This window comes from Phyllobates terribilis, unplaced genomic scaffold (genome assembly GCF_046119375.1).
Source record: "Phyllobates terribilis strain yellow unplaced genomic scaffold, ASM4611937v1 Scaffold_1__5_contigs__length_1240528914, whole genome shotgun sequence".
In the NCBI taxonomy this organism is placed as follows: Eukaryota; Metazoa; Chordata; class Amphibia; order Anura; family Dendrobatidae; genus Phyllobates; species Phyllobates terribilis.
This window is the reverse complement of record NW_027362761.1, coordinates 1,094,468,909-1,094,493,104: the sequence shown is the minus strand read 5'-3', so window position 1 is coordinate 1,094,493,104 and position 24,196 is coordinate 1,094,468,909. Positions and strand designations below refer to the sequence as shown.

At 42.0% G+C, this 24,196-nt stretch overlaps 1 protein-coding gene across 1 annotated transcript in view; it reads left to right on the top strand.

The window, feature by feature from the left end:
• Positions 1-413: 413 nt before the first annotated feature.
• RHOH (ras homolog family member H) overlaps positions 414-24,196 on the top strand; it is a 61,036-nt gene continuing 37,253 nt past the window's right edge. The window contains exon 1 of the mRNA XM_073657033.1: positions 414-650. The gene's annotated coding sequence lies outside the window, so the exon portion shown is untranslated. The remainder of the gene's footprint in view (positions 651-24,196) is intronic.

Sequence of the window (24,196 nt, the reverse complement as noted above, 5' to 3'; positions counted from 1 at the left end):
TAAAGAAGCAGGTCTGTTCCCCTATTAGACTAATAGGCAGAAAATAAAGATCAAAACAGTGAAGAATCCCCTTTATTAATTAGGTGAATGCCCCTTCCGCCTTCCCCTCCCACTGTGACTGACTTATGGCTGGCTGCTTTGTCATGTTGCATTGTGCATTTTTTATAGAAATTGTAGAAAATTACTTATGTTTGTAATGGAATGTGTAAAAGAATACCATATACTTTATATACTTTGGTGCTGTTTGTCTCATTCTTATACAGAAACGTATTTTTGTAAATTAAACACTTGGATAATACAGGCTTGTATTTCATTTTGGAGTTTTTTGGCATCCCCTCGGCTTGGTGTTGTTAGTTGTTACCTTGCTGCCTGTGTGTGACAGGAAGCGGATATCTACATGTACTTTTATCATACATCACATATGACACATCTGGCTGAGTTCTTCCTACTTCCCCCTCCTCTACACCGAAGCAGCCCCTTACACGGTTTACAGCAGGCCAAGGCCACATCTATTGTTCCTATAGCGAGCGATACGAGGGTCTGCAAGCAAGTTTCTACCTCCCATCTCCGAGTTATGTCTCTTTCTACACCCACAGAATCACAGCGCAGGCAGAATTTCACCAGCACTTCAGAAATGGCAGGAGAAGGAGGTACAGTAATGTCTTATTGTCAGGTCTCCCTTTAGACTGTTTTTTTTTTAACTACGCTTTAAAAATGGCCGATTTGGAAATTATACTACATGATTTCATCTGCAATATGTGGCATGAGTGAAGTTTTTGGTGGGATAAATATGTGATAGAAAAACACGGGCAGAGATATAAGGATATTAGAATTGTTTCTTCATCTTACCGTATATAGGCACAAGGACAAGTGATTTTATACAGTTACAGTTCATCCGTAAAAACATTATCAATAGAGCTTTCCATTTTGATTAAAAAAATATTAATTTTAATAATTTTATGCATTTTAATAAGTAAATGAATTGGTCATTAGCATCTTGCTCAAAGACTGATCCAGAAGAAAACGTGTCATACGTTATACTGATTTCTCTGTATAATGTGGGCATAGAAATAGTATAAAACTATTTTGGGGAAGTTATTTTTTTTAAAGATTCTATTTTGATTGAATTGAACACTTTTGCATTTAGTGAGAGTTGTTTCTCTCCTCTTCTCCATCCACTTTTATAAAACTGCAATGAACATTATTCCAGTCTTGCTCATTCGATTTTAATATAGCCGATCATTTATAGAGCATGGTTTCGCCAAAGGATGGTTGTCAAGTTGCTAGTGACCCTAAAGATGATTTCAATAGCTTCGCCAATAAATTTAATACTGCAGAGAATATATTATATTAACTAGGAAGTTTTTTGATGCAAAAATATCAGTTCTGCCTTAATGTTAATAGAATAAAATAAATCATTTTAAGGACTAATTTTTTCAACCCAAATTAAAAAAATTGTAAAACATGTTAAAATCTTATCTAAGAAAAATACAATTATGTGAAACCGTTTAATAGTCAAAAAATGACCGGAAGCGAAACCCAAAAACTTGGCTTATGTAACAATGACTAAAGGGCGAAACACCCCGGATTGGAGGAAATATTGCAATTTATCCATAGCAACTTACACTATATGTTTGCACCATGTCAGTATGTTGAAACGTAAATGCCTAGGAAGGGTTGGGCTGACATTTGAGACGATAGCTGGTTAGGCCAACCGTTGACTTTTATGTGGCTGCAATTAGAAAGGTTTGATTGCTGATATTGTGTTCATTGAAGCCTTTCATCCAAATATAAGGTTTTATTGAGATCATACCACATAATTGTTTTTTCTATGTTTAATGGAAATATGTGTCTAAGAATCCACTTGGTCCATAGGATTCAGTGTGGATCAAAGTGAATTCATACATGTTGGCTCTAATAATGTACATGGAAGGTCTGTCCTAGGGACAGGGGTGTAAAATGGAGAACAGCGATATGTGAGTGCACAATAACTGCCAATGCCTATATACCGTACTTCTTCTAAAGCATCATAAATTGTTGTGTATGCCCAGACACAAACTGAATAATAAACATAATATTAGCACTGTACAATGCATTAGAGCGGGATGATTGTGATTGTGCAGGTCCGTTTTAGGTACCATGGCATACAAAAAATGCCCTGAAATTGGCAAAGGTGAAAGGAAGAATCACAAAACTGATAAGGGGCATGGAGCTATGGGAAAAATAAAAAAAACACCTCTTTATTTAGTCTTGAGAAAAGTTGTCTACAGGAGGATAAAATCAACTTGTAAAAATATTTATATGATCTGTTAACACCTTATTGCTGTAAGATCACCATAAAAATCAAGGCCACACTCTGTCCTGCTGGAGGGAAAAAAGTTGAGACGTAAAAAGGCTTCTTAACCTTAGCAGATAAATAATCAATTCATAAGAGACATCTGATATTGGATACGGATCCAGTCTAATTTCCAAGTAAATCAGGAAACATTTATTTTCTTTGACTTATGTTATATATGAGTTTATGTGAGAATTAACAATACGATTCCCTTTTTGTAATTTTTTTTTCTTTCCTATATGCCACATTTACCTCCTTTGGTCTGACTTGATGAACTTTAGATTTATTTAACTATATCAATAGGAGCACAACTATAAGGCTGGATCACACCAGCGTATTACAAATCGGTCCGCTATTCATCAAGAAAAAGAGGATGATTTTTTTTTCTCACTTGTCGTCCATATGCAATCCATTTTTGTACTCAGCAGCTATTAATCATTTACAGGACCATTTACAGCTTCCATTATTACAGAATTGTACTGTATCCATAAAAATCGGATGTGGCTCCATATGGCATCTGATTTTTTCTGGCACCCATCAGATTTTGAAGTGAAATCACAGCGTGCTGCAATTTTTTTCACAGATCGGTTTTGTCAGTGAAAAAAATCGGTCATCAGCACTGCCTCATTGAATTACATAGGTCCGAGTGCTATCCAATAAAAAACAGTGGTGTGAGTGAGCCTTAAGGCACATAATAAGATTCTGAACATTGGGTTTCGGCAAGAAAAAGACTGCACACCAACAAGTGTAAGTGAGCAAATGCAAAGTTTATTCACCCGTGCATGGATGAATAAACATGGCTTTGGGTTTCTTGTACTTGTTGTATGTGTGTGTCTGTGTCTGTGTGTCTAGCAGTTTGACCACTTTTGGACATCAAACACCTAGAACTGTGCAACGGAAATAGTGTGTTTGTTCACTTCCGGTGGCAAAAACCAAACTTACGGTATGTTTTTTTTTTTTTTAAATAAATAGTCATATAACCACAACTTATTTCTTTAACTTTAATGCTCTCGACACATTACTACAATTTTACTTCTGTATTTTAATTAGGCATCAGCCAGATGATAACTATTTATTTCAGTTCACAATTATATTTTAGACTGATAGAAAAAATTATATTTTGCTGTAAAATATATTTTACAGGAAAAACAAGTTTGAAAGTTCTTTATGAACATTTTCTTAAACTACGTCGTGATTTAGGTGTCGAGTGTGTTAGGAAAATAATTGGAAACACATTACACACATCAGAGTTTGGACCAGAAGCTCTTGACACACTGCACACTATTGACACTGCACCTGCACACTGTGTGTGCTATTAATATATAAGCAAAATACAATGGTGCTGAGCATTATGTCGCTAACCTGTATGGAAGCATCAGCTAATAATGCAAGAATGCAAGAAACAAACAATTATCTGATATATACAAAAAAGAATGGAAAAAACGGATAAAACTTAGGGGTGTTACAAAAGAATAATGGGCAATAGATAAAAAAAACTTTTAGTAAAAAAAAAAGGCTGAAAAGTAGAGAAGTAGAAGAAGTAAAACAAATCTGTATCTCGATCTATAAAAAATAATTTCAATTTTTTTCAGCTTTTAAGCAGTAAGTAAGAATCCTGGAAGAGAAGGCAGCAGCATTATATAGATAATCTGTAATTATTTTTTTATGTGAAGGCCATAAAAGTTTTAGGAAGTATCTATCTATCCATCTATCTATCTATCTATCTATCTTATCTAGCGATCTATTTGCAACAAATACAGCCGGGCTGCAGCACTCCACTGGCAATGTGTAGTTTATTCATCCGTATTCCGTGCAACATTTCAATTCTTTTTTCTGTCTAACCCAGTACTTCCCAGAATTAGGAGGAAAACCCACCAGTATTAAATGAAACTGAAACATATCAATTACTAACGGGGGGGTCTGGTTTTTGAAAGACATTCCAATAAAAAGGGATTGCTTGAATTTATAATCCCTTTAAATCGCTTTAAATGTTTTAGGGATGTCATACAATGGATAGAAATTAATGTAAGATTTAGAAGAAGTCTACATTTGTTCGGGTTTGCTGCATAAGAATCTGCAGTAAATTTGCGTTGTCCAAAAAATGTTAATATGATAATGGTGTTTTTCACTAACAACAATGGGCAAAATCCGCTACAGTTGTTGCACATGTATAGTAATGCAGCAGGTTGCAAATTGTAGGTGCCGAATATGCATAAAAATTTTTTCAAAAAATCCTCCACATCAAAAAGTGCCCTAAAGTTGTCATTATTGGTAATTTAGCAGTTGACATTAGAAAACTGACACCAGTAGCACAATTATTCCAGGATGAATTTCTAAGGGTGTATTGAAATTAGGGCAATTGATTCCATTTTGCTGCAATTTTGCTGAAGTCTCTGCGAAAAAATGCAATGAGACCACAGTGTGTGATCATGCCCTAATGGGATCACATGAAATGTTCTTGTCAGAATAAAACAGCGTATAGAAAAGAGCTACATGCTTTTTTTTATGTCTTCATTTTACAGTAAGTTATAGATTTCAGGCATAAAAGCCATCCCACCGCAACAAGGTGTACCCAATCGGGACGGTCTTATCCTCTAGTATTATATCCATATACTTACACATTGCACGTATACCAACGTATACTCCGGCTCATTTCTTTGGTTTTAATGTAGTTTTTTGTGCTTTGTACAAAAAGTGGTGTTGCTCCCCCTTTGAGCTAGGCATTTTATGTACATTTATGGCCAGACGTCTGAATAGTCAGACCCCGGTCCTGCTCTGCCCCCATCTACATTGAGATCATGTGACACTAGTTGAGGTTTTAATACTAGAGGATAGGACCGTCCTGATTGGGTACACCTTGTCATGGTGGGATGGCTTTTATGCTTTTTTGATCAAAAAGTGTTTACTAGGTACCCAATTTTATTCATATGTACTGTTGCTATTTACTTACTGCAGGGTATTTGATCACTTTGTTTTTATCTTAGGTTTTGTTTGTTAAATGGCCACAGTGTGAACATGCTCTTATATGTTGCATGTATACCAACTTAGGCTCCGGCTCATTTCTTTGGTTTGGTTATACTGGAGTCTGTTATATTGCCATGCTATGTTAATGGTGCCTGCAATGTTTCTGAAATACCACAACCATAACCAGTGGTTCGAGCAGTATGAAACAGATCTAAGGATCTCATTAACTTGCATGATCTTTTACCATGTAGGATAAGTTGTGTTAATCTAAATAGGCATTAAAGTGACTCTAACAGCATTAGATAGGTAAAGGGTAAAGCAGTTTAAACATATGTAGGCTGATGCTAATAATTTTCAAGTTGCAATTGGAAGTGTCCCGGGGGTGTGCCCTGTCTGTACAGAGTCCTAGATTCTCTACATTGAGCAGTACTCAGACCCTCCCCTCTAACGGGACAATTCCAGTGCTCTCCTGGATGAATACTACAACCGTCACTCAAGTGCTGAGGGGAGGTGCTGGGTTCTCTTCAGCGCAGAGAGTCTGGGACTCTATATAGTCAGGGAACGTCCACTGGACACTTGTAATCACAGTACAAGGAAGATTAAATGTAATTTTTTTTCACTCATGCAGCTAGCATGAGTTCACCTCGACCTAGACATAAAATTAAACAAGACATATAAAAACTGCTAACAAGTAACCTATCTAGATAGGTTATCTAAGTTACTGCAATGCCCTGCACATGGGGTAAGTGACATAGGTGAGGAACAATCAGAGAAAAGGTATAATAGAAACAAGTCACCAACTCTGTATTTATCACCCACTCCTGGTTTTGGCTCCCACTACTGAGAAAAAATACTGACCGAACACTGAAAGTAGGGCCGTGGCCTTAGGATCAATGATTTTTTAGACAGTTTTGGTGTCGGGCTGCTGGGATCCATAGTGATCAACTGTAATCTATGTGAGGAACTTGGCAACCATAACTGAATCTCCATGAATAGCCATCAAAGGAGAAATGATGCAATCTACCGTTTTATTGGAAATCAATGGGCTTTCCACGTACGGACTTATCTGGTCCTCCAGATTTAGAGAGAGGCTCTTGTCAGCTGCTTTTGCTGCTGCTTATTGATGACAGCCACCACCATATCTATTAAATAACCTAGAATTCCATAATACAAGATTTGAATACAGGTTTTCTAAGGCAGGAAACCACTTTTTTGTTATATACAATGGGACAGATTTCCTGGAGTTAATGAATTGCTAAATATTGTGTGTTGCATGACGCGTTGCTCCCCTTTTTCTGATATTGTATGTGTGACTTTTTTTTTGTCTGAAAATAATGGCAGATCTTCACATTCATACTCTGTACCACAGATTTACCGGGCTCTTCAACCACTTTTCCCATTAGAAAGGTTTTGCAAACTAATGACATTGGTAAATGGCGCACATTGCAGACCAGCCACTTGGACAGTGCAAAAATCTCAGTAAATCACCATCAAAGTGCGACTGAAATTCCCTAAATGCTGTCTTCACATTATTAGACTACGATGCATTTGTACTGTTTCTTATATGAAGACTTTGCTCTTTCGACATCTCTTGTATCACACTGGTTAGGCATGTTCAGACCAACGAGTTTTTAGTCTGCGTACTGTCCATATGGAAAACGGACAGCACACAGACCCTATATGGCACATGGAGCCAGTCACGTCTATAATTTGCAGACATAACTGGTCTATATTCACCTGTGGCTTTTTGCAGCCTTTTTTTCTGCATTTTTCTCTGTTGCTTTTTACAGTACGAGCAAAAGCTATGATAATTCAAAACTCTCATGCAAACTCTTTTTCCTGACTAAATTTGAGCACTGTCTTTGAAAATCTGCAGAATGTTGATACTTTCTGCATTTTTACAATGTTTTTTTTACCCATAGAAAGCAATAAGAAAGTGTAAAAAAGCTCTGAAAAATGCAGCATAATGTTTGTGCTGCGTTTTGCTGTTTTTGGAGACCTTTTGGTGAATAAGGCCACGTGCACACGTTGAGTATTTGATGAGTTTTTTACCTCAGTATTTGTAAGTAGAGAGAGATTTTCCAACTCCAATATCGGATCCCCATTGACTTCAATGGGGTTCGGGTTCAAGTTTGGGTACAGTTCTGATACCCAAACTGAACTTTGGATTACAGTTCGGTCCTGTACCAGAACCCGAACTTCCACTAGTCCGCTCATCACTATTTGTAAGCCAAAACCAGGAATGGAGCAATCAGAGGAAAAGTATAATAAAAACACGCCACCAGTTCTGTATTTATCACCCACTCCTGGTTTTGGTTTGGTGCACGTGGCCTAAAACTAACTTTTTAACATATACAGTAGACAAATCACACATGTAATCTGACTGAAAAATGTAGGAAAAGAAACGTAGCAAAAACGCAGCATTTTTACTGCCAAGAGTGGGGGCTTCAGATGCAGGAAGAAAAAATACTTCAAAAAGGCAACGTGTGAACATAGCCTAAGTGTACCATGTGAATGTAAACTTATGCTGAGAGGTGCCATTATCTGTCTTATCATATAAAAAAATAATCTAGCGCATTTGGTGGATTGAGCTGTGTATAAAGTGTCATTTAACACGATGGGTAATGACAACTCGATGCAACCAGCTCGGTTGTTCAGGATTAGAAAAAAAGTTTTTTTCCCGTACTGCAAGTTTTCCTCTGCCTTCAGAAACTGGGAAACAACTGCAAAACTCAGCCACAGCCACAATGTACCAAGGAAGGGCCCAAAGGTGGGCCCAGAAGAGGCAACAGAGGAGGGCCCAGAGGAGGACTCAGAGGAGGGCCCAGAAGAGTCCTCAGGAGACTCTACAGAGGAGGACCCAGAAGAGGCTACAGAGGAGGGCCCAGGAGCCCTTGGCCTCAGCTACATAACCTATAGTCGGTACTGATTATGGCATTTGAAGGCAGATTGCCCTCAGTCTTGTTACAAGGAGTACCAATGATGTGAAGTAGACCCAGACCTAGTGTCGGCAGGCAGTTCAGGATCCACTGAAGAATCCCAGAGTTGTCTGACTATATAGAATTCCTTTTGTTAGGACATAGTTATGCCTTAAAGCCTCATTGAGATTCCCGTGATTTTTTACATACACAAAAACGGTGTGTGTGTAAATCAGTGTTTTGGATCCGAGTCTCATCAGTGTTTGGACCCTGTGTCAGGTTTTACCATCAGTGTTTAATCAGTGATTTTCATGTATGAAATTTTTTTTACAAAGCTTCTCCTGTATATTACATTGTTAAGGCTCTCTCACACGTCAGTATTTCCGGTACGTGTGGTGACAGTTTCCACACGTACTGGAGACACTAACACATGCAGACCCAATCAAATGAATGGGTCTGCACACATGTCATTGTGTTTCCATGGACCGTGTGATCCACGGACCTATTCAAGTCAATGGGTCTGTGTAAACACGTACTGCACACGGATGCTATTCGTGTGACACGTACCAGCGCTTGGGATTCAGCGGTACAGTTAGCGCTGTTCCCAAGTGCTGGGTTGGTGCTGATCGCAGCGCCGGCAGGGGACTATGATGAGGGCAGCGTTTAGCTAACTGTACCGCTGATTCCCAAACGCTGGTATGCTGCCCCGGCCGGGCCGCTGCGGTCATGGTGCTGGTGCACGGCGGTCCGAGTGCTGGTATGGTCCGACCGGGGACGCTCGCCAGTCTTTATCAATTGTGGGGGTTAAGGGAATTTAGCCCTCACCATTGCTGGCAATACAAATAATTATATTACACATGCAGGCATTTTGTGGCACTATAGTTATGGGCAGTGGCGTACGCAGACCACTTGACTGCTATGGGGCCGTGAGCTGGGGGGGCCCCATAGCAGTCGCCCCCCCTCCTGAACTCCCCACTCAACTGCATGATTGCCGCCGCCGCCCACAGGCACTGTCTTCCGGCATGGCCGCGCGCAGTGCGCTGTGTGGCTGTGTGTTATAGTAATGACACGGCAGGGGTGTCACTGCGCCTTTAATTGTGCTTGTGTCACCCCTGCCATCATTACTAGCAGGCACAGCCTCACAGCGCACTGCGCTCAGCCAAGCCTGAAGACAGTGCCGGCGGCGGCAATCAAGCTGCGGAGCGGGGGGTTGCAGGAGGGGGGCCCCGATGAAGGAGGGGTCCTGATGAAGGCAGGCCCCGAGGGGGGCCCTGATGAAGGGATGCCCTGAGGGGGGCCCTGATGAAGGGATGCCCCGAGGGGGGTCCTGATGAAGGGAGGCCCTGAAGGGGACCCTAATGAAGGGAGGCCCCGAGGGGGGCCCTGATGAAGTGCCGGCAATTAAGCAGCGCCGGTGGAGCAGGGGGTGCAGGAGGGGGGCCCCGATGAAGTGTCGGCAATCAAACACCGCCGGAGGTCCTCGCTGCGGAGATGCTGGGGAAGTGGTGTGGGCCCTGACGGCGAGTGGGCCCTTCTGATGGTCCAGGGCCTGTGATGGCCATCAGACAAGCCAGCGACGCTGCACAGTTGGACCGGACACAGGCCAAGGGGCAGGTGAGTGAGGCTTGTCGCCAGATTCCCCAATCCCCATATTAAATATATTTCTAATGTGTCTTGTGTTTATGTCAGTGTGTATGACTGTGTATATATATATATTTGTCTGTTTTATGTGTTTTTAAGAATGTGTTCAAATATGTACGTACAGTTATATGAAAAAGTTTGGGCACCCCTATTAATCTTAAGCTTAATGTTTTATAAAAATTGGTGTTTTTGCAACAGCTATTTCAGTTTGATATATGTAATAACTGTTGGACACAGTAATGTTTCTGCCTTGAAATGAGGTTTATTGTACTAACAGAAAATGTGCAGTCTGCATTCAAACAAAATTTGACAGGTGCATAAGTATGGGCACCCTTATCATTTTCTTGTTTTAAATACTCCTACCTTCTTTTTACTGACTTACTAAAGCACTTTTTTTGGTTTTGTAACCTCATTGAGCTTTGAACTTCATAGCCAGGTGTATGCAATCATGAGAAAAGCTACTTAAAGTTGCCACTTGCAAGTTGTTCTCCTGTTTAGATCTCCTCTGAAGAGTGGCATCATGGGCTCCTCAAAACAACTGTCAAATGATCTGAAAACAAAGATTATTCAACATAGTTGTTCAGGGGAAGGATACAAAAAGCTGTCTCAGAGATTTAACCTGTCAGTTTCCACTGTGAGGAACATAGTAAGGAAATGGAAGAACACAGGGACAGTTCTTGTTAAGGCCAGAAGTGGCAGGCCAAGAAAAACATCAGAAAGGCAGAGAAGAAGAATGGTGAGATCAGTCAAGGACAATCCTCAGACCACCTCCAGAGAGCTGCAGCATCAACTTGCTGCAGATGGTATCACTGTGCATCGGTCAACTATACAACGCACTTTGCACAAGGAGAAGCTGTATGGGAGAGTGATGCAAAAGAAGCCGTTTCTGCAAGCACGCCACAAACAGAGTCGGCTGAGGTATGCAAAAGCACATTTGGAGAAGCCAATTTCTTTTTGGAAGAAGGTCCTGTGGACTGATGAAACCAAGATTGAGTTGTTTGGTCATACAAAAAGGCGTTATGCATGGCGGCAAAAAAACACAGCATTCCAAGAAAAACACTTGCTACCCACAGTAAAATTTGGTGGAGGTTCCATCATGCTTTGGGGCTGTGTGGCCAATGCCGGCACCGGGAATCTTGTTAAAGATGAGGGATGCATGGATTCCACTCAGTATCAGCAGATTCTTGACAATAATGTTCAAGAATCAGTGACAAAGTTGAAGTTACGAAGGGGATGGATCTTTCAGCAAGACAATGATCCAAAACACCGCTCCAAATCTACTCAGGCATTCATGCAGAGGAACAATTACAATGTTCTGGAATGGCCATCCCAGTCCCCAGACATGAATATCATTGAACATCTGTAGGATCATTTGAAGAGGGCTGTCCATGCTCGGCGACCATCAAACTTAACTGAACTGGAATTGTTTTGTAAAGAGGAATGGTCAAAAATACCTTCATCCAGGATCCAGGAAATCATTAAAAGCTACAGGAAGCGACTAGAGGCTGTTAATTTTGCAAAAGGAGGATCTACTAAATATTTGTCACTTTTCTGGTGAGGTGCCCATACTTATGCACCTGTCAAATTTTGTTTGAATGCAGATTGCACATTTTCTGTTAGTACAATAAACCTCATTTTAAGGCAGAAACATTACTGTGTCCAACAGTTATTACATATATCAAACTGAAATAGCTGTTGCAAAAACACCAATTTTTATAAAACATTAAGCTTAAGATTAATAGGGGTGCCCAAACTTTTTCATATAACTGTATGTCTGTATGTGTACTTATTTGTGTAGCTGTTTGTGTGCGCTAGTGTCTGCGTACCGTATGTGCGCGCGTGTCAGCGTACAGTGTGCGTGCGCGTGTCTGCGTACCGTGTGCGCGCGCGCGTCTGCGTACGGTGTGTGTGCGCGTGTCTTCGTACCGTGTGTGCGCGTGTCTGCATATGTGAAGGATGAGGGGGCAGCCTTTGCCCTGTGTTGTGTACCTATATTTCTCCACCGTATCTGTGCATCATGAATCGCGGTATGTGTTAAAGGGGCCCACTGAGACTCTTTCGCCCGGGGCCCACGAAAACCTGGAGTCGACCCTGGTTGATAGCAATGATGGAGGAGAGAACGTCATGTGACACTCTCTCTCCCATCATTCCTCCTCTGCGTCTGACGTAGTGGCGTTATGACGCTCCACGCTGTGTCAGACAGTGGAGCTGGCAGCTGCTGGGGTGATGAGAGAGACGCGCTGCAGTGGCTGAAGCAGCGGGGAACGAGGAGCGGTAAGTATGTATTTATTTATTTGTAAATCAGTGAGTACTGATAATACTGGAGGACTGGGGGCTGCATGTTACCCTATGGTGGGGAGGAGCTGCATTTTACCCTATGGGGGGCTGCATTATACTGCGTACAGACCATGGGGTGCATTATACTGTGTTGAGGACCATGGGGAGTGCATTATACTGCGTGGAGGACCATGGGGAGTGCAATATACTGTGTGAAGGAGCATGGCGAGTGTCTTATAGTGTGTTGAGGACCATGCCGAGTGTCTTATACTGTGTGGAGGACCATGGCGAGTGTCTTATACTGTGTGGAGGACCATGGCGAGTGCATTATACTGAGTGGAGGACCATGGCGAGTGCATTATACTGAGTGGAGGACCATGGTGAGTGCATTATACTGAGTGGAGGACCATGGCGAGTGCATGATACTGTGTGGAGGACCATGGCGAGTGCATTATGCTGAGTGGAGGACCATGGTAAGTGCATTATACTGAGTGGAGGACCATGGTAAGTGCATTATACTGAGTGGAGGACCATGGCGAGTGCATTATACTGAGTGGAGGACCATGGCGAGTGCATGATACTGTGTGGAGGACCATGGCGAGTGCATTATACTGTGTGGAGGACCATGGCGAGTGCATTATACTGTGTGGAGGACCATGGAGAAAGCATTATACTGTGTGGAGGATCATGGCGAGTGCATTATACTGTGTGGAGGACCATGGCGAGTGCATTATACTGTATGGAGGACCATGGCGAGTGCATTATATTCTGTGGAGTGTGGAGAGGTGTGGGGCCACTATACTGCATATAGGCCCATTATACTGCATGGAGGGCTGTGTGGGGGTCACAGTTGGGGGATCATACTGTGTTGGGGTCAACATACTTTGCCCTGGGAGTTGAGGTGGGGTACAGTAGGGTCATCATACTGTGCATGTGGAGGAATTCACCATGGGGGTATCATACTGTGTTTGGGGGCACTTTTGTTGGCATCACACTTTATGGGGCAATGAAAAATGAATCTAGGACTTCAGCAGGAGGAAAAATACTATGTAATGGCTGGAAAGTTGTGAGATCTGATCTTCTGTGACCCCGAAAATTATTTACACTTTTTTTGGGAGGGGGGGGGGGGCCCAATTAGAACTTCTGCTATGGGGCCCCATGATTCCTATGTACGCCCCTGGTCACGGGCGCCACATTCCCCCCTAATGAAGAGTAGCACGTCCTTGGGCTACTTAGCTGGTAGGCAGTCCATAATAAAACAAAATATCATTAACCTGAACATATATAAACAGACATATTAATCTAGTTGTGGATTACAGCCAAAAACCACTCCTGATCGTCCCCGAGTGCAGCTGTGGGGCCCCCAGACCATAATATAGAATTCACTGCACTGGCTGTTTTGGATGGCTCCTTGACAAAGGCACAATGTACCAGTTAGTAAGTCCTCACTAGAGTTGTAATGGAAGAAAGTATAATGATTGCTGAAATCTCACATTAGTCCATGTGGCCATATCTTCTTTTTCAACATTTTCATTAACGTTACATAAAGCATAGTTCAACATAAATACAAATCAAATCTACTTATTGGTTTTCCTTGCTCTATGAATCATTCCTATAGCGAGGAGGGGTCTGTCCCTGTGTAGTCAAATTGATCAGTAGATCTCCTGCCAGTGCGGGTCAGCCATCGCTGCCATGGTGGGATCCTCTTTTGCTGTAGCCATGGAAGATCAACCAGGCTGGAGGCTAATTGGATCCTCTCTGCGGGGAAACATGCCTGGAGAGTCTGCACAGTTTTACATAAAGCAGCCACACTCTTAGTTCCTGTACTTGTAGCCGTAAATCTGCAGAAGGATCATCAACTTGGGTCTGGGTGTACTGTGCCTCAGGCACTTGGGAGGAGGACACCGCCCCCTGGTGGTACATAACTGCTGGGTGTTTAGCTTGCTCACTGCAGACATAAGTGGATTCTCGTAATATACGGATTGACCTGTTCCTTGAACTGAGCAAAGTCCATATCAGGGTTTTGCAGTGATATTATGCGCAGCTGGGCCTTACGCTCCTGTTGCTGCGGGTCTTTACTCCGCTGATGCATTTTCTGGTGTGATCCTGGGTAGCCGGACCTTGAGCGGTGTGAGCTAGCAGTGCTCCACCCATCGCGGGTCCCGCCACTGCATGGATCAGCCGATCACCAGAACTCTCTTGCTGCTGCAGGGACTTGAAACAAAACAGCGGTTCCTTTAGAAGAGTTAGGGTCCTTAGGCGCACAGGATCCTGTTCGTGACGCCAGGAAAAAGTCTGTGCGGGCCACTGTGGTTACGGTACTGGTGCACAGTGATCCGAGTGCTTGTATGGTCTGACCGGGGGCACGCCCCAGTCTTTATCAATTGTGGGGATTAATAATAGAACAATAAAAAGGTTTGTGACGCCAGTTGGGATATTCGGCCTGGTATGGCCGGGCACTGATAAGGGCCCCTGGGAGTTAGTTGGTGATGAGCAGTGCATTAACCCTTCGCAGCCAGGACTGGCTCCCAGGGGAATTGGAGCAGGAATGACACAGTAGGAAATAATTAGCTTTAGACAGGGTAATAACCAGTTTTACTGGAATTCTGCAAACAGTTCCAGAAGCTTCTAGGTAATTCACACAGGGTTTATGGACAGACCTGCATGGTGAGGTGAGGGTTCAGATTCTCTGCTGTGAGTTTGTGTAGCCTTCCTGCTGCTAATTATACCTCTGGTAGACAAATTCTTGGCTCTCCAGGGGTCCAAGGTGAACAGTTACTGGTTCTGTGGTCCCTTCCAGCGAGCAGGCAACATGAATCCGGTCAGAACACTCACTTTCTCTGGTGGAAGTGTCTGTGACCCACTCCCGGGAAAACACTTCATTGCTCGTTACATGAAGACCAAGCAGACTCACAGTTTAACACAGACTCTGGACTTCTCTGTGCTCTAGGGACTTGTGCAGCTTGTACATGCAGAGAGTACACTTCTCTCCCTTGCACAGAGAACACCATGATGCTGCTTTCTTCCTCACACTACAACTACAACTACTGAAACACCTTCTCCACTCTCTGAGGGATTGTGCACAACTTCCTGGTTTAGGCAAAAGTGCACAGTCCTTCAGTAAGGGATCGGGTAACAATATGTGTATGCAATGATAACAGCAGAGAATTTAGCCTTCACAATTGCTGGCAATACAGATAATTATATTACACATTCAGGCATTTTTTGGCGCTATAGACATGGGCTCCACACCGGTACTTGTGCTCCTGATGTGGCACACTGGCGGAACATTGTTGCTTCACAGGTGCACACGGGCACGGATATCTCCGGTATGGGTTTTTTTGGGTTTTTCCGGTACCGGAAATATCTGGACATGTGAAACCGGCCTTAATCACGGACAGCACACAAGTTGCTCCTTGATGCCATCCATGGGCTGTACGTGATTTTCACAGACCCATAGACTTGCATGGGTGATATTGATTTGTGACTCCAATCAAAAATGGGCATGTCTCTAAGATTTTTTTTCAGTCCTAAAAAAAAGCACGGACATGTTATTTTCATCATAGACTTTATCAGTGAAAACCAGGGTTAGAGCATGTACGTAATTCACGGACTTCTGAGTATGTCTTAATAACTGCCTGTGTACTATTAATGCACAGGCTAATATACTGAGATATTGATACAGACACATTAAAAATAAAATACATTGATATATATACATTTAAAAAACCCTGAAAATTAAATAATGATATATAAAATCTGTAAACGAAATACACACATATAAACTTTACTAAATACAAAAACAAATTAATATACAAGAATCTGATATTGTCACCAATGCATCAACCTCTACATACTTTATGATCATTCAGGGGTCATAAATAAACATTGTGACATGATTGTCTTATTTTTGCCATAATAGAATTTTATAAAAATTATAGTGATTTTCTCAAAAATCTATTCTAAGCTGTTTCTTCAGCATAAAAAACTTGAATGTGGACATACAAAAACCGTGGTCAGATAAACCTGTTGATTTCTATGGCAGGGTTTTGTGGGCATACATTGTGACATGTGCATAGGCAGAAGTATTGTAGGCATACATTGCGCCCTGTGCATAGCTAGAAGTATTATGGGCATACATTGCGCCCTGTGCATAGCTAGAAGTATTGTAGGCATATATTATGATGTGCATAGGCAGAAGTATTGTGGGCATACGTTGCGCCCTGTGCATAGCTAGAAGTATTGTAGGCATACATTATGACATGTGCATAGGCAGAAGTATTGTGGGCATACGTTGTGACGTGCATAGCTAGAAGTATTGTGGGCATACTTTGTGACACGTGCATAGGCAGAACAGGGAGTGAAATAAACCATAATGTTTTTTAATAGTAGCTACAAATGTCACATACATCTTGTCGGAAAGTTTCTAGAGAATTTCAGAGGCTATTAATATATTAGGTGAAATGTAATTATCACTATCATTGCTGCTTTAGTGTGGTTAAAAATCAAGAAACGCATCTACAATATTCATTGTAAACTGGAGGAACATGATAGAGAATCATTAATAAAGTTCCCATACCCTATCCCAAATAATGCCCAGTCTTGGCCAACATACCTGTCTAAACCTTTCTAGTCACATAAATCATTAATATTGGATTGATGGGGGTCGGACACACAACTACCCCATTGATCTGCTGCTATTAAGAGAATGAACGATCATGCCCAATCGTCAGACTTTTGACTGGCACAAACTTTTTGCTGAAAGATTCAAAGGCAAATGCAATATTAACTACCAAAATATATACATTTTTGCTCAGTAAGTGACATTGTATGAGCAATTATCTATTAATATCAGAATTCATCACTTTAATGACTTTATCAAGGTAATAGTTGACCGGCACCAAATTAAGATAAATGTATCACAATATATATATGATAATGCTATTTCTATGTGTAGAATATAACATTAGGTAAAATTGGCCATTAGTATAAATATTAACCTCAATATATTACAAAAACAATCCATACGTGTGTAAGAGGTTTTTATTTCTTTTAGTATTGTACCTAAGGGAATTTCCACCGAGATTGAGGGCGTCTATTCACCAGTACAGATGAGCTAACCCGAACATGAAAGTTCGGGGTTCGTACCGGACAGTTAGTGTCCGCCGGTGCTAAACGCAGAGTACTGACTCCTCCCGGAAGTCCGTTGCAAAGTCCGTTGATATCTGAGTTATGTTTATTCTGTAATGTCTTTATTGTTTGTTCAAGTCCCCTCTAAAATTGTAAAGTGCTGCGGAATATGTTGGCGCTATAGAAATAAAAATTATCATTATTATTATTATAAAGTTCAGAGTTCTGGGGAAAGAGAGAGAGGGAGACAAGGAGAGAATTTTTTTCTTGATCCAAAGTTTGGGTCTCCATTGTTTTCAATCGGGTTCAAGTTCGGGCAGAGTCCTGGTACCCGAACCAAACTGTGGACTAAAGTTCGGGTTGTATATCAGAGCCTGAACTTACATGGGTCCGCTCATCCCTATTCACCAGCTATAAATATTACATTGTCCCAAATACAGAACTCTTGTAACTTGTCAGACTGGTCCCTGTCCAAATTTAATATTGATTTAAACAACTTTTTGGAAATACTTCATTCATTTTGAATAGATTTTGAATCATGTGACATTTTCTTGTGGACTCGCAAATAACCCATGTAGACATATATATTTCTGCAACTTATCTGTTTATCATTGCTTATATAGTGCCAACATATTCTGCAGTGCTGTACACACAGTGATATGTTACATTAGTCCCTTTCCACCTTCCACAATATATTTTTCTATCTCAGACATTAGAGCAATTTCCTTGAATGACAGATAACCTAGTAGGATATGTTAATTAGAGATGAGCGTTGTTCTACTCGAACTGTTCGCCAATCTCAAATTCGAGCTGTTTTGGGCGGTGTTCGAGCCGTTCGGCGAACACGAACAATTTGAGAAAAATTCGGCTGTTCGAGGTTATGTTCGATAACTGTTCGTGCACCAAAATCATAACTGGATTTTTTCTCAGTAATGATGATAATTAATGTTAATACGCAGTTTGAGTGTACAGCGGGGCGGGGGGAGGGGCAGGGGATGGATCTCTGCAGGAATAATGAAGATCTCCATTTTTTTTTCTCTTTCCCGCATTTACAGTGGGGAGGTGCAATCTGTCAGCCTATCAGCAGCGCACACACGGAGCGAAGTGCTTTTTTTCACACAAGCAAGGGCATGTGTCATTGGCAGTGTATGTCACATGTCCTTGCCCTATAAGACCAAGCCATTTTCCCCGTCGCCACCATTTTCTCACTGCTGCAGGTCTGTGCTCTTAAATAGATAGATTGTGGGAGTAAAGACTAATTGTAATTGGAGCCCTTTTCAGGACTAGGTTACATCAGTTCCTATCAGTTTTTGCCAGGCAGGTCTGTGCCAGTGCTGTGCAAGTTTTTTTCACAGCATTTGGCTGAATCTAGCAAAGCTAATCCTTTTTGGCCTATTGCAGAGTGTGTTAGTCAGTGGAGTAGCCTATCTGTGTTGCAAGATATACCACCTGTGTATAGAATACCAATTTTTTTACTGCACCTAGTGAAGTAAAATCTTTTGGGCATAGCATCATTCTATTAGTCCATCTATACTGACCTCCATCAGGTTGCAAATTGAATATCATTTTTTTCTGCATCTAGCTCTGAAAAAATATTGGGCTTCTAGCTGTGTGTGGGACTTGTTGTATTAGTCCATCTATACTGACCTCCATCAGGTTGCAAACTGAATATATTTTTTTCTGCATCTACCTCTGAAAAAATATTGGGCTTCTAGCTGTGTGTGGGACTTGTTCTATTAATCCATCTATACAGACCTCCATCAGGTTGGAAACTGAATATATTTTTTTCTGCATCTACCTCTGAAAAAATATTGGGCTTCTAGCTGTGTGGGACTTGTTCTATTAATCCATTTATACAGACCTCCATCAGGTTGCAAACTGAATATATTTTTTTCTGCATCTACCTCTGAAAAAATATTGGGCTTCTAGCTGTGTGTGGGACTTGTATTAGTCCATCTATACTGACCTCCATCAGGTTGCAAACTGAATATATTTTTTTCTGCATCTACCTCTGAAAAAATATTGGCCTTCTAGCAGTGTGTGGGACTTTCTCTATTAGTCCATCTATACTGACCTCCATCAGGTTGCAAACTGAATATAATTTTTTTCTGCATCTAGCTCTGAAAAAATATTTGGCCTTCTAGCAGTGTGTGGGACTTTCTCTATTAGTCCATCTATACTGACCTCCATCAGGTTGCAAATTAAAAATAATTTTTATCTGCATCTACAGTACCTCTGAAAAAATATTTGGGCTTCTAGCTGTGTGTGGGACTTGTTCTATTAGTCCATCTATACTGACCTCCATCAGGTTGCAAATTGAATATAATTTTTATCTGCATCTAGCTCTGAAAAAATATTTGGCCTTCTAGCAGTGTGTGGGACTTTCTCTATTAGTCCATCTATACTGACCTCCATCAGGTTGCAAATTGAATATAATTTTTATCTGCATCTAGCTCTGAAAAAATATTTGGCCTTCTAGCAGTGTGTGGGACTTTCTCTATTAGTCCATGTATACTGACCTCCATCAGGTTGCAAATTAAAAATAATTTTTATCTGCATCTACCTCTGAAAAAATATTTGGGCTTCTAGCTGTGTGTGGGACTTGTTCTATTACTCCATCTATACTGACCTCCATCAGGTTGCAAACTGAATATATTTTTTTCTGCATCTACCTCTGAAAAAATATTGGGCTTCTAGCTGTGTGTGGGACTTGTTCTATTAATCCATCTATACAGACCTCCATCAGGTTGGAAACTGAATATATTTTTTTCTGCATCTACCTCTGAAAAAATATTGGGCTTCTAGCTGTGTGTGGGACTTGTTGTATTAGTCCATCTATACTGACCTCCATCAGGTTGCAAACTGAATATATTTTTTTCTGCATCTACCTCTGAAAAAATATTGGGCTTCTAGCTGTGTGGGACTTGTTCTATTAATCCATCTATACAGACCTCCATCAGGTTGCAAACTGAATATATTTTTTTCTGCATCTACCTCTGAAAAAATATTGGGCTTCTAGCTGTGTGTGGGACTTGTTGTATTAGTCCATCTATACTGACCTCCATCAGGTTGCAAACTGAATATATTTTTTTCTGCATCTACCTCTGAAAAAATATTGGGCTTCTAGCTGTGTGTGGGACTTGTTCTATTAATCCATCTATACAGACCTCCATCAGGTTGCAAACTGAATATATTTTTTTCTGCATCTACCTCTGAAAAAATATGTGGCCTTCTAGCAGTGTGTGGGACTTTCTCTATTAGTCCATCTATACTGACCTCCATCAGGTTGCAAACTGAATATAATTTTTTCTGCATCTAGCTCTGAAAAAATATTTGGCCTTCTAGCAGTGTGTGGGACTTTCTCTATTAGTCCATCTATACTGACCTCCATCAGGTTGCAAATTAAAAATAATTTTTATCTGCATCTACAGTACCTCTGAAAAAATATTTGGGCTTCTAGCTGTGTGTGGGACTTGTTCTATTAGTCCATCTATACTGACCTCCATCAGGTTGCAAATTGAATATAATTTTTATCTGCATCTAGCTCTGAAAAAATATTTGGCCTTCTAGCAGTGTGTGGGACTTTCTCTATTAGTCCATCTATACTGACCTCCATCAGGTTGCAAATTGAATATAATTTTTATCTGCATCTAGCTCTGAAAAAATATTTGGCCTTCTAGCAGTGTGTGGGACTTTCTCTATTAGTCCATCTATACTGACCTCCATCAGGTTGCAAATTAAAAAAAATTTTTGTCTGCATCTACCTCTGAAAAAATATTTGGGCTTCTAGCTGTGTGTGTGACTTGTTCTATTACTCCATCTATACTGACCTCCATCAGGTTGCAAACTGAATATATTTTTTTCTGCATCTACCTCTGAAAAAATATTGGGCTTCTAGCTGTGTGTGGGACTTGTTGTATTAGTCCATCTATACTGACCTCCATCAGGTTGCAAATTAAAAATAATTTTTATCTGCATCTACAGTACCTCTGAAAAAATATTTGGGCTTCTAGCTGTGTGTGGGACTTGTTCTATTAGTCCATCTATACTGACCTCCATCAGGTTGCAAATTGAATATAATTTTTATCTGCATCTAGCTCTGAAAAAATATTTGGCCTTCTAGCAGTGTGTGGGACTTGTTCTATTAGTCCACCTATACTGACCTCCATCAGGTTGCAAATTCAAAATAATTTTTTGCCTGCATCTAGCTCTGAAAAAATATTTGGCCTTCTAGCAGTGTGTGGGACTTTCTCTATTAGTCCATCTATACTGACCTCCATCAGGTTGCAAACTGAATATATTTTTTTTCTGCATCTACCTCTGAAAAAATATTGGGCTTGTAGCTGTGTGTGGGACTTGTTCTATTAATCCATCTATACAGACCTCCATCAGGTTGCAAACTGAATAAAATTTGTTTCTGCATCTACCTCTGAAAAAATATTTGGGCTTCTAGCTGTGTGTGGGACTTGTTCTATTAGTCCATCTATACTGACCTCCATCAGGTTGCAAATTGAATATAATTTTTTTCTGCATCTAACCCAGCCAATAGTTTTGGCCTAATACCACAGTTTGGCCACTCAGCTCTGCTCGGTTCCCATCCATTGTTTTTTTGTGCAAACAACTCCAGAGTTGTGAATTAGTTAACCACCAAAATGAGTGGAAAAAGGCCTGCTGCTGGTGGAAAGGGGAATAGGCGTGTTGGGAAGGGGAAAAAAGGTTGTGTCCGTGGGGTAGGTGTTAAAGCAACAGTAACATCTGCAGAAGAAAGACCATCTTCCAGCCAAACTAAAATGTCTACTTCTTTTAGCGGACAATGTGATAAGATCCCTTTCTTACGGCCACGCCAATCGCTACAAATTTCAGATGAGGCACAAAAACAGCAGGTGCTTCAACGGATATCAAGTGCTCCTTTAAGTGGGCTCTCCTCCACATCAACTTCAACATCACAAATACTCCAGTCCTCAAAGGTGTCACCCCAATCACACTTGCTTCCTCACAGCTCCCAAATCTCCAGCTGCCCGTCTGAGTATGAGGTAGAACAGATGGTTGAGTCTGCAGAGCTGTTTACTCATACTATAGCCTGGGAATCAGAGGTCGACTCCAGCGCTTCTGTGAATCCAGACGAGGAAATGATCTGCACTGATGCCCAGAATCTTTATGAGTCGGATCCAGGACCAGACGCAGAAGGTTCTGACCATAATGTAGACCCTCATTCCCAAACTGTAACTCCTGTTGGTGGAGACAATGAGGAAGACGATGATGAGACTCAAATACCTGATTGGAGCGACAACTTTAGTTTTTTGTCAGGGCAGGAACAGGTTGGCTCTGAGGACGACGGGTGTGATAACGCACAGGGTGATGATGATGAGGTTGGAGATCCCACTTACTGTCAACCCACAGTCAGCCAAGAGATGAGGTCAGCAGAGGAGGTGGAGGAAGATGCTAGTGACGACGAGGTCAGGTTGCGCCTTCCTGGACAGAGACGTAGTACTGGAAGCACGTCAACAACTGCATCCTCAAACACAACTCTGCCTCTCACCACAAGTCGTGGTGGCTCTTCAGGTCGCATGGGTGCTAAGCCTTGCATAGCCTGGGCATTTTTTCAGATCGATAAAGATGACCCAACTCGTGTTATCTGTAACATTTGTCAGCAAAAGCTAAGTAGAGGCCAAAAAATACATAGTTTGAGTACTTCATGCATGAACCGGCACATGGACATGAAGCATAAGTTGCAGTGGGAAGCTCAGTGTGCTACAATGCGGCCTAGCCGGCCGGGCCAACCACCGTCTGCCATATCTTGTGCATCCGCGGCCTCTTCATCCTCTGTGACTGGGGGGACAGCAGTCACACCTGTTTTGGGGCGCAGACCTGCCACCTCTTTACCCGCAACAGCCAGCGTGATTGGCAGGTCATCATTTTCTTTGGAGGTGGTAACACTAGCTGGTGTTGAGCGCTGTCCGACATCGATAGCACCACCTTTGGATCAAGGCAACCTAACATGTCCGCCTGCATCTTCCTCACAGACCGGCAGTTTGCCGGGGACACCCTTATCAACCCCGTCTAAGCACAATAGCCAGCCCTCGGTCCCTCAGATGTGGACAAGTAAAAGATCATTTCCTCCTAGCCATGAGAAAGCTAAGAGGTTGAATTTCACCATCTGCAAGCTCTTGGCTACAGAAATGCTGCCTTTCCGCCTGGTGGACACAGAGGATTTTCGAGACCTTATGTCCGTCGCAGTGCCCCAGTACCAGATGCCCAGTCGGCACTACTTCTCAAAGAAAGGTGTGCCTGCGCTCCACCAGCATGTCGCACACAACATCACCGCTTCTTTGAGAAACTCTGTGTGTGACAGGGTGCATTTCACCACAGACACTTGGACGAGTAGGCATGGACAGGGGCGTTACATGTCGCTGACTGGGCACTGGGTAACTATGGTGACAGCAGGACAAGGGGCTGCTGTCCAAGTCTTGCCGTCCCCACGAGTTGTGCGTCAATCCTCTTTATGTCAAAGTTCCTCCACTGCTTCTGCCTCCTCAACTTCCTCTCGGTCTTCCACCTGCACCCAAAGCCTGTCTGGTCATGCCACAAGCTTTCTAACTGCGCAGAAGGGATCCTGCACACCTCCTTACTATGCTGGCAGTAGGGCTCAACGTCATCAGGCGGTTTTTACTTTGAAATGTCTGGGAAATGTGAGTCACACAGCTGAGGAGTTGTGGTCAGCTCTGGAGAACCAATTTCATGAATGGTTGTCTCCACTGGACCTGAAACCAGGGAAGGCCGTGTGCGACAATGCTGCAAACCTGGGTGCGGCCCTTCGCCGGGGCAATGTCACACACGTGCCTTGTATGGCTCACGTGTTGAACCTGGTTGTCCAGCAATTTTTAGCCCACTATCCCAGACTAGATGGCCTTCTGCAGAGGGCACGGTCGCT